Raw genomic sequence first — 10,163 nt, 5'->3', positions numbered from 1 at the left:
CTTCACCTTTGTAACTAACAAAATTATTCATGACTTTAATGTATACCAAGTTACAAGCAAACAGTGTATTGGCTTGCCCCTGGAAAAATACAAATCTTACTTATGGTAGGAAAAGCTATTACCAACCAGAATCCGTTCACTGTCTCAGGCTGGATTAGGAGGCTTGACGTGTGGCAGTTCTACTGTCAATGGTGTTAAGAGAAGCAGTGTGACACAGGTCTATGGCACTGTATTATATGCCATACAATTAAAAGAGGTGCATACCAATAACATTGTTGATACCTTCCTTTCCTCATCCTCACATAGATTACTTTCAAGGGAACACCCATTGCAGTATTATTAACAGGAATTTCAGCAATGAATTAAAAGAAGTACACATTGTGACATTTGTAGTTAAGTTTGCTACAACATTTTCATTTTAAAGGGTCATGTCCTTGTCCACCAACCAAAGGAGGACAATCTGCTGCTACATTTTTAAAGAGCCTGGCTCCATTTGCAATTTCCTGTTCCTTTGTGGTACTGTGTTCTGCTAAGGAACCAGGGAAGATTGCCTGTTGTGTGGGCTGTGAGAGTTGTAGAATGGTTCCTTTTGTGGTCCAAGTCAGTCATTGCACATTTATCCAAGGACATGCACAGGATAGCCATGAACCAGGTATGGTCCTATGAGTAATATTTTGTGATCGTACATTAAATTGCTTTGTAGTATATACGTATGTTGGGATGGATTTAAAGTAGCACAGAAAACTTTAACCTAATAATTTTCTGATCATAAACAATAAAACTTAAAAATTCATTGTTTCTTGAATGCCATTTTTGTATGGAATTAACAGGAGCTTTGCAAAAATGAGTGAAATGAAGGCATTAGCTTAGCTATTTCTACTTGCACTGATGTACTGTACAATAGATAAACATACCCATGGCCCTGCTGTGTGACTGAAACTGTATTATTGCTTAATGAATTAATATTTTCTCACTCTCCTTCATATGAAAACAAGCAACACTATCTCTTACTTCAGTAACAGCCAAAGGTACTAATCTTTAAGTAAGTTATATTTCCACTAAATGTTAGGCTACCAAATTAAATGTTGCTTGTATGCAAATGAGTTTGATCATCTCGTTTCACATTTGCATGACATAATTATGATGTTATGCACAACACAAGTTGAAGTTTCCTCATACCCATGTAAATGACATTAATAACATTGTTTTCATTGGTCTGTCATCATCATCTTCAGTCTGAGCTACCGAGAATGTTAGTTTCACCCATCTCATATTCCTCTACTTGGAAGACGACAAAGGTGTTTTTGTAAATCTCTTCCCACTACAAAAATCCCACTGTATTAACCATAAGCCATAAGCTAAAATATCACTTACTATGACACTTTGCAAGACTAAAACTAGAACTTTCCACTGTCTTTAAATCCAGATAGAAGAATGACACTAACAGGACCAAAGCAAATCTGCTTTACCTTTCATTTACAGAACATGTTTGTTTGAGCGCAGACCTAGCCACATACAGGTCAATTTAAATGGAATCTTTGTAAAGTTTATTATTCATTGTGTAAATAAGAATTTCAACAAATATCAGGGCATTGGGCCTGTAGTACTATTTTCTGCAATGTCTTCAGTGGAGATGCACGGGTGCTAATGAGAGCACTATTTATCCCACAGATATTCTCAGACTGCAAAAAGCTGATTATACACACTCGTGACAGCACTCTTAGTTCATCCAGGAAAATGATTCTTTTAAAAATACAACTTAAACAGAGAATAATTGTCCTTGTTAATTATCTTGTTAATGAAGACAGTAAGGGCTATACTATGAAGTCTTGTCTGTAAATAAATGTTAACATTCATTTGCTTTAATTATGATCTCTTCCTGTGTTTGCATTTGCTGAACACAGAAACAAGAGCAATTTAAATTTTCCTTATGCAAAGGCCAATGGAAGTCCATTTTCAGTGCATCTGTGAGAGGATACAAATTGGTTGATTTTTCCATGGGTTAGATACAACATAAGAAAAGCTCTCACCAACTCCAAGACAAAGCTCTAACCATAGGAACACACCTTTCACAGCCTTCTGAAAGTGACAAAACACGGCAGTGCATGCATGCAAAGACAATGCTACAAAATTACAACCCAAGAAATACCAAGCAATTGATATCGTTTATGTATGGAATGTGACACTGCTAAAACTCAGTATAGTTTGGTTACTACATACAGGGTTTAGCAATTGCTTTATATTAATCTGAGAAAAAATTAAGTATTTCAAAGGAAATTAGTTTTCACCCAGCCAATGTACCACAGAGTGGTTTATCATGTGTATAAGTGCACCCAGTCAACATACCACAGAGCAGCCTAATCATGTGTATGACAGCACCCAGGAAACATGCCACAGAGCAGCCTAATCACATGTATAAATGCACCCAGTCAACATACCACAAAGCAGCCTAATTATGTGCATAACTATACAACTGTAAAAATACACACGGAATAAATAGGAAACATAATTATGCACTGTATACATTAATTTGGCTAACAACTTAGGTACTGGCTAGTGACATTCATGTCTGAAAGAATAAATCACAGTCATTCACCTCTGGAAAAAAACAGTATTGTTCAAAAATGCTTGTATACCTATTTCAAAAGGATCAGACTCTGCTCTGGATTTTCTGTGAAGCTGATGAGATTAGGGCTGCTTCTCTTTCCTGAGAAGTCAGCCTGGGAGGACAGTCTAAACTAAAGTAAGGCATCCATTGGGTGACCTGGCTATTGGTTCCTCCTGATACCCACTTCTGAGGCAGTGGAGGGCAGCCCAGGGACTCTAGGCCAGTGGTACTGATGTTATGGATTCCCTTGCACGGCCATTCTTTCCCACACTGGGGCAAGCACATTTTTATATATGACTATTTGTTATAAGCAAGCTGGCCATCACCTAGTGGTGAGACACTGTAATAAGGCCTCCTGCCTGTTGCTGGTTAGTCTGTCCTTTCCAGTTCTGGTGTAATTTACATTAATGAACAAAACTGATATAGAGTGCACTGGTTCAAACTTTCAGAGACACTGGTTGTAGCCGTGTTGGTCTAAGGACATAGGCAGGCAAGACTTTTGGGGTAGAGGTCATATCTTTTATTAAACCAACTAAATAGTTGCCAATAAAAAAATGTTGTAAGCTTTCCGGCTCACACACCCTTCGGCAGGCAAAGGAGACATCAAGATGGCAATAGTTTTCCCAGGTAGAACATAAACTTTCTTTTCTCCCTGGGAGAACTCTCACCATCTTTGATGTCTCCTTCGCCTAATGAAGGACATTTCTTTCAAAGGAAAAAAATTGCAACTATTTAGTTAGTCTAAAAGATGTCACCTCTGCTTCAAGAGTTTTGTCTTCCCTGGTGCAAACGTGCAATTTGTCAAAGGGATGCTAAGAGAGCTGGGACATGGACACATGCCATTAATACCAGTGTAATTGGCATTTGCATTGGAGTAAACTGGGAGCAAAAAGACAACATACTGCTCTGCACCATTATGTATTACTGTATTATTTCAATCAGTTGTAGAATCACTCTAGGGAAAAATCAGAGGTAACGCTAATGTAAGCTTTTGGCCTGCAGCTATATGGAGATAACCGCTTGTGATCAGACAGTACTTTTTGAACTTTTTTAGACTTCAGGCACCCCTCCATACTTTTTGTGAACTGAGTGCCACCCCATTTCAAAAATGAAACTATTTATTACAGTGATTATCTCCTTTCAGAAGAGCTAGGTAGTGGGCAGGGGACGTGGCCAAGTTATGCTTTTCTCCTCATATTTTTGTACACTATTCTGGCACCCTTCAAAGATCTTGCTGCATCCTGTTTGAGAACAGACCTGGACACAGGAATGGGCATACCAGGTGGCCACACAGGGCCCATACAGAAAGGAAGCCTGAAAATGAAAAAAAAAAAAATTACAGTTGTCAAAAAAAAGTTTTGAGAGTGTATATATATGGGACTGTCAATGTTAGCAGTTGACAATGAGCTATTTAAAAACATCAATACCACAGATGTGATAAAAATTTTTGAAACAAGTCTGATTATTATTATCATTATCGGCGGGCCCTATACTAAAAGTTTGCCCAGGGCTACAGTCTAGATACAGCACTGGTTGAGAATCATTTCTATGTGCCAACAATCTATTCCATGCTCTTGTCCACAATTGGAAAAGTCCTGTAATAGTGCTTACTGCATACAGCTACTTCTGGGTAGCTAAATATCTGACTGCTGAAGAGCTTGGTGTTATTTGCATAAATTTGCAGAACTAATTTAATTTATACTAGTGTAAATATGTCACATGTCCAGGCCTTCATGTGCCAGATTCCTCTGCAAAGTTAGGCAAACACTCTTGTGCATTACTTGCTGCATATAGCACTTCTTTAAACCACAGGATTAAAAGAAGCAGTGAGTGAGCATAGCTTCTCTCTTTGACTTAATCCATATAATAGCTCTAGCTACAGAACAGCTCCAAGAAAAGGCAAATCTCTTTCTACCCAGAGCAATTAAAATGTTACTGAATACATATTTTATGTATTTCACTTCCTGAATGGAGTCTAAACCCTGGATTTTAAGCAGTCAGGCTCCATGTACAGTGCATGGGAAGAAGCAGGTGCCTCAAAACACATTCCATAAAATTCTCATGCTGAGCTGAGAGTCCCTTAGAACTAGCTTATAGGAAGAGCTGCATGCAGGGTATTCCCCTAATCGGCTCTACCAGGGCACTGTTATTTATAATTATTTTACATTGAACAGTCACTGGTAAAATACATAAAATAATGTCTGGAACAGGAATTGGAACCCTCATCAGCCATCACAGATGAGTGCCCTTCCCAGTCATGCTCTTTCTGGTGAGTGTTCCCTCTCCCTCTATCCCACTGAATGAAATTAGTGCACTTTTTCTGTACAGTAGCATAATTTCAACAGGACTGGTGGAAAGGATTCCTTTGCCATCCTTGCAAGCAGCCTGGTGGTCAGGCACACACCTTTATTTTCCTTATCACATGCCTCCGGACACACACTAATTTCTCTACACCCTGCTTAAAATGCAAAGCCCATAACTTCAGCTAAAGCTTAACCAGTGGTGAGTAAACTGTCACAAATTTGCAGACAGTCCATAGAAAACCAAGCTAAAAATGATTATCCATAAAGTTCTTTTTTTTAAAAATGTGCTTCACATAAAAATCTAAGAGCAGTGAACTTGACTGAGGCTAGATTCAAGTGTTGACAGACTGAACAGAGCAGTGCCAACTTGTGTCTGAGTAGGAGCACAGTGTTCAGGCTCTGAAGGCTGCCCTGTGTTAAAGCTTTCTGGCCCATAGAAGTCTCCATAGCTCAAAATCCAGCCACTTGCTCCTTCTGTGTCCTGCTGTCTACTTATAATAGCTTTTTGCCTTCCAGGTGAGCAGGTCCACACACCCTAAGGTAGCCTGAGGCACTGCCCGAGACAGGGAAGGACGTGCAGCCAGGATGGAGCTACAGGGTTCAGAATATGGGAAAACAGATGGTAGGTGGGGGTCTCTGACAGGAAAGGAAGGTGGGGTTGGCAGGGATAAGGCCGGAGGATTAGGGAAGGCAGCACAGTGCAGGGTGCAGTCAGGGATATCAAGATATGGGAGCTGGTAGGAGATCCCAGGGGTGGGACAGCATGAGGTAAGACCGCTGCTGCAGTTACACAAAACTTCATTCTTGGTGGGGAATTGAGCCAGATTTGGAAAGTTTGTGTTAATACCCTAAATTTGAACATGGTCCTTGTTACCCTGGCAGAAGGGCTTCATTTACATTAGGCAAAGCATCCACCAGTAAAAACATATATGTCAATAAAAGAAGTTTGGTTTTTAGTAAAAAAAACCCTGAAGATTGTTGTTAAAAATAATTTCTTGGGTTAGCAACCACGAGTAGGGTCATACTATCATCCCCATGTCTTGCATACAATGCTTTTGTTAATGCAAAACATAACTGTAGTTGCTTTTCTTATGTGAGCATCACAACGCTGATTTATATTTAGTTTGAGATCCACCATAATGCCCAAATCCATCTCAGCAGTGCTAACAATTTATCCCCCATTAAGCATTTGTGTATTTGGGTTTTCTTCCTTGGGTGCTCCTTCGTTTTGTTGAATTCCATTGTTGTCTGTTGTCCATTTCTCATTATTTTCAAGATGTTATTGGGTCATGGTCCTGAATACTGAAGTGTTTGCAGTTGCTCCCAGTTTTGTGTTGTCTCTCAATTTGATTAGCATATTCTTTATTCATGCATCCAAGTCACTAATGAAAATGTCAGACAGTGTCAGAACCAGAGGTGTGTCCTTATGGAAAGCCCATTGAAACCTCCTGCCAGGCTGACATTGATCCATATATAGTTACTCTCCACTTACAGTTATTCAACCAAACATGCATTAGGGCTGTGTGAAGCTTCAGTCCCTGATTCGATTCAGCACAGATTCAGCCCAATTCGGTGGCTGAATCTCTAAATCCGAATCAAATCAGGAGACCCTTTAATTTCTCTGAATTAAATCGGAGCCCTCCAAGTGCAGCTTTACAAGCACTCATGGTGCTCTGGTGTGGTGCCAGAGAACTGGAAGAGGGCCAACGTGGTTCCCATCTTCAAAAAGGGGAAGAAGGAGGACCTGGGAAACTATAGGCCAGTTAGTCTTACTTCGATCCTAGGCAAGCTGTTTGAGAAAATTATGCTGGCACACATCCATGAGGGGCCAGCAGGGGATTTCATGCTTAGGGGCAACCAACACGGGTTCATCAGTGACAGGTCCTGTCAGACCAACCTGGTGGCCTTCTATGATCAGATCACCAAATCATTAGATGCAGGGGTAGCAGTGGACATAGTCTTCCTGAACTTTCGGAAGGCCTTCTACACTATCTCTCACCCCGTTCTCATTAAGAAACTGGGGGACTGCAGTGTCGGCACCCACACAGTCAATTGGGTCGCCTACTGGCTGGAGGGCCGCACCCAGAGAGTGGTGGTGGATGGGTCATTTTCAGCCTGGAGGGATGTGGGCAGTGGGGTTCTGCAGGGCTCCGTCCTTGGGCCCGCACTGTTCAACATCTTCATCAGTGATTGGACGAGGGGGTAATAAGCACCCTGTTCAAATTTGCTGATGACACTAAGATGTGGGGGGATGTGGGCACGCTAGAAGGGAGCAATAGGCTACAATCGGACCTAGACAGGTTACAGGGGTGGGCAGATGAGAACAGGATGGTATTCAACACGGACAAGTGCAAAGTGATGCACCTGGGGAAGAACAACCAGCACCATACTTACAGGTTGGGGAACTCCCTTCTTGTCAATACAGAGGCAGAAAAGGATCTGGGAGTCATCATTGACTCCAAAATGAACATTGGTCAGCAGTGTGGGGAGGCAGTCAGGAAGGCCAACCGCACCTTGTCATGCATCCACAGATGCATCTCGAGCAGGTCCAAGGAGGTGATCTTCTCCCTCTATGCGGCACTGGTCAGGCCGCAGCTGGAGTACTGTGTCCATTTCTGGACACTGCACTTCAAGAGGGATGTGGACAACATGGAGAGGGTCCAGAGGAAGGCCACTCATATGATCAGGGGGCAGCAGGGCAGGCCCTATGAGGAGAGGCTATGGGACCTGAACTTGTTCAGCCTCCAGAAGAGAAGGCTGAGGGGGGATCTAGTGGCCTGTTACAAACTAGTCAGGGGGGATCAGCAGGCACCGGGGAAGTCTGTGTTCCCCTGAGCACTGCCAGGAGTGACCAGGAATAATGGTCACAAGCTGGTAGAGGGTTGATTTAGGTTAGATATCAGGAGGTGCTACTTCACGGTCAGGGCAGCTAGGGTCTGGAACCAACTTCCAAGAGAAGTGGTGCTGGCCCCTACCCTGGGGGTCTTTAAAAGGAGGTTAGATAAACACCTTGCTGGGGTCATTTGACCCCAGTATTCTTTCCTGCCATGGCAGGGGGTCGGACTAGATGATCTACTCAGGTCCCTTCCGACCCTAGAAACTATGAAACTATGAAATCAATTCAGAGAGATTTGGAAAGATTTGGTGATTTGGATACAGACAGAAAGTTTGAAGATTTAAATGTTTTTTCTACATATCTCTAGGTAGCTAGCGGCTTGTGAATGCTGCAATGCTGGGGTGCATGGAGTGTCCCACACTCCTGTGGGACATTCCATGTGCTCCAGCTTCACAGCATTCATGAGCCGTGCTGGTACCTCAAGTTATGTAGAAAAAACATTTAAAGCTGTGCCTATGTCTGAATCACTGATTCTCGGACTCGGCATCGAATCTTCAGATTCAGATTCAGCTGGATCGAATCAGGGACAGTGATCTGAATCAATGAATCGAATCACTGTCCCTGATTCAGGCTGAATCTGAATTGAATAGGGCCTGCTTTGCACACCCCTAAGATGCATCCATCTTACTGTAGTTCTATCCCACCCATGTTTCCAGATTACTTATGAAAATGGCATGTAAGACTATGTAAGAAGCCTTACTTAAAAACTCAAGTATATCTTGGTTCAGCTGTATGAGATTACCCTCTCAAAAAATGTTTGACATCTTTTAACGAATTTGTGTTGGGTGAGAAGTTTATCCTTTCCATCTCAGATGCTTACAAAGTTAGTTCTTCGCTTCAGTAACTTCCAAGGTATACATCAGTCACTATGACTTTGATAATTCCCCAACTCTTCTTTTTCCCCTTTTTAAAGATGGGCCCTATCTTAGTCCTTCTCCAGCCATCTGGATTTTGACTTGTCCTTCAATAATGTGTGACTATTATTGTCAGTCACTCAGCTTTCCTCAGTTAGTTCATTCAGCACACTGAGTCAATTTCAGCCAGCCCTCCTGATTTTAATTAATTCATTGTTTACTACAGCTTTCTTTTATGGGGAAGATTGAGGCAAAACAGGAATCAAGTAGCTTCTTTGTGTTTTCTATTAACATCTCACCTTCTCTGTTGAAGAGCAGACCTATAGTTTCCTTGTCTGTCTTTTTCATCTGGCACATTTGTAGAACCTCTTTCTGCCATCTTTAACACTTCCTGACCCACATCCTAGTCCACTGTTGGTCACGTTGAGAGTAACACTGCCCCTCCTCAACCTGGATGGCACTGGAGTCTTTCTCTGCATCTTGAGCCAGGGTATTGCTATCAACTGGAGTTGGGCTGGCCATAGACATTCCTCAGAAAAATGCAGGAAAAATGCTTCTAATAATAGGTGTGCATCACCCTACAGGCAGTGGAGACATAACTGGCAACCTGGGCCCTCTTGTAATCAGAGCTTGAGGACCCTGGCCTTTGAGGGGCACTACTGCATGTCCTGGTTATGTCTCAGAGGTGCCATTTCAGCAGCAATCACTCCAAGAAGAGTTGGTTCCACTTATACTACTATAAACATGTTATCTATGTCCACAACCTGAGCAATTTCATCATAGAACTATACCTCTGTATGCCAATATAAGGGTGTTGACCAAAAATGGTGGGATCAGAGTCCTGACCAATTCAACTTCTTCTGCCCCTAATCTACAGAACAGGCTGGATGCAGGTTGGGGACAAAAGGGAAAAGAAACCCCCTGTGTGCCATGAAAGCTGAGTAATGAACTGTGGCTCTCTGAGCTCTGCTTGCACTGATTGGAGTAAAGGGTGCAAAGTTTTGTTGACTCCTGCCAGTACCTAAATACATACAACTGTGTTTGTACAATCATTCCATAAAAAGATTCCTCCATCCTTTTCCCTGAATGATTCTAGAATACATTTAAAATGCAGTAATATAGACAAACACTTTAATGAGCTTTCTTTGCTCAATAATTAATATATTACAAAATGATAGCCAAAAAATATCTTTTCACAGCAATGCCTTCTCCATTTTTCACAGCCACAGATAATAAATTATACTCTGAACACTAGCTGAGGTGATGATATATATTTTACTGCAACATTCTTTTTCCTTGATATTCTTTCTTTTTACAATTGCATGAGATGGTGTTTTTTTGAAAAAAAAAATTAAAAAGATACATTTCCATGACTGAGACTGAATTCATAGACATTAGGGCTGGATGGGCCCTTGGAAGAGCAAGTCTGGCCCCCTGCCCGAGGGACAGGAAGTCAGCTGGGTTCATAGGACCCCAGCAAGATAAGCATCCAAATTTCTCTT

The sequence above is a fragment of the Crocodylus siamensis genome, chromosome 7 (genome assembly GCF_052110815.1).
Source record: "Crocodylus siamensis isolate JL-2025a chromosome 7, ASM5211081v1, whole genome shotgun sequence".
Lineage (NCBI taxonomy): Eukaryota > Metazoa > Chordata > Crocodylia > Crocodylidae > Crocodylus > Crocodylus siamensis.
The sequence above is the reverse complement of the archived record's forward strand: the minus strand, read 5'-3'. Positions refer to the sequence as shown.